Genomic DNA, 1,586 nt, shown 5'->3' with positions numbered 1-1,586 from the left:
CGACCCTCAGACAGGCGTGGCCCCGGGAAGAACCCGGGGCCGCAAAGTGCGTTCAAAGTGTCGATGATCAATGTGTCCTGCAATTCACATTAATTCTCGCAGCTAGCTGCGTTCGTCATCGACGCACGAGCCGAGTGATCCACCGTCAAGAGTTGTCTGAGTTTGTTTTAGGTCTCTCCCTCGCCAGAGGAAAGCGACCCGGACCGCACATACGCTCCCCACCTTGAGCTACAGCCACCTGCACGCCGGCGTGCGGGCGGAGCAGGGTGGCGTGAAGCGATGGGGAGCACCATCCTGGTGCGGCCCGCAGAAACATACGTCTATTGGGGGGAGGAGGACAGGGCGCCCAAGAGGCGATGCGTGCCCCAACGCACCGCAGCGACGGAGGCAGGATCACCGCCACCATGTCGCCCGCCTAGTATCACGAGGCGTGCAGCAGCTTTGCCCTAGGAAAAGCAGAGGCGGGAACGGGCACCGGCCATCGGTTCGGCAGCGTCACTGACGCGTGCACGTGGCGGCGTGTCGGCGAGCGGACTTCCTGCGAGGAGGCGGGGGCGGCACTCGCCCGAGCAGACGCCCGCCCGGCCCAGCCACCGCCGAGGTGGACTGGGAGTCGCGGCAACGGCTCGTCATACTCGTTCCCACACTCACAGCGCAGCTTGCCCGCAAGCCACCGACCACCGATCGACGCCAGGCGCCCCGACCGAGAGCGGGATCGCTCGTTCGCCCTGCTGGCAGTTCGCTGGGGATCACTACTGCACGGAGCTCGGAGACCGACGGGCGGCAACTCGAGAGTCTTTAAACCACCACCCCCATCCCGCAAGTGCAAAGAGGCTGTATACGCACAGACGGGTGAGGGGAATAGGTACCCCGTCGGGTTTGAAGGGAGCGTGACTAGATAGCAACGATGTAAACCCAGCCGATTTGGGAGCGAAAGACCGGCGCCTGCATCACCGGCTTCGTTTCCCGTGGCTGGAGAGTACACCGAAACCCTCCGTCTGTCGCGAGCTCCCGACGACGCGGTGCCGCCAAGCAGCAGGGCCGGACCTGGTGTGGCTCCCCTCGTCGATCACAGACCGGTCGGCACTACTGACGAGACGGTGGAACGGGCTTCGCCCCTTGTGACGAAGGGTGATGCGAACCCGCCCGCCCGCGTGCGTTCGGGGTGGACTCGGCAAACGGAGATTTGAAATCGGAAAGTGTCCTCCTGCCCCGCGCAGGTAGGCGCCCAACAGTTGGGGGGGTTTGGCGGTGACCACGGCTGCAGGGCCTGCTACCCCGACGAGCTCTCCTGCTGGCCCCGAAACCACCCCCGCGAGACAAGTTGAAACGGAAACGGGCGTACCCCCAAGCCGACGATCCTTTCTTATTTGTTACTTTTTTTTTCACTTGCTCGAGTTGTGGGGATTTGGCGGTGACCACGGCTGCAGGGCCTGCTACCCCGACGAGCTCTCCTGCTGGCCCCGAAACCACCCTCGCGAGACAAGTTGAAACGGAAACGGGCGTACCCCCAAGCCGACGATCCTTTCTTATTTGTTACTTTTTTTTTTCACTTGCTCGAGTTGTGGGGGTTTGGCGGTGACCAC

General features: G+C 63.1%; 1 non-coding gene across 1 annotated transcript; it reads right to left on the bottom strand.

Annotated features, from left to right (window-relative positions):
• Positions 1 to 154, bottom strand: LOC140473745 (5.8S ribosomal RNA). The gene has a single exon (XR_011958580.1). It is a non-coding gene; the product is annotated as a 5.8S ribosomal RNA (ribosomal RNA).
• Positions 155 to 1,586: the final 1,432 nt, after the last annotated feature.

The sequence above is a fragment of the Chiloscyllium punctatum genome, unplaced genomic scaffold (genome assembly GCF_047496795.1).
Source record: "Chiloscyllium punctatum isolate Juve2018m unplaced genomic scaffold, sChiPun1.3 scaffold_706, whole genome shotgun sequence".
Taxonomy (NCBI): domain Eukaryota; kingdom Metazoa; phylum Chordata; class Chondrichthyes; order Orectolobiformes; family Hemiscylliidae; genus Chiloscyllium; species Chiloscyllium punctatum.
The sequence above is the reverse complement of the archived record's forward strand: the minus strand, read 5'-3'. Positions and strand labels throughout refer to the sequence as shown.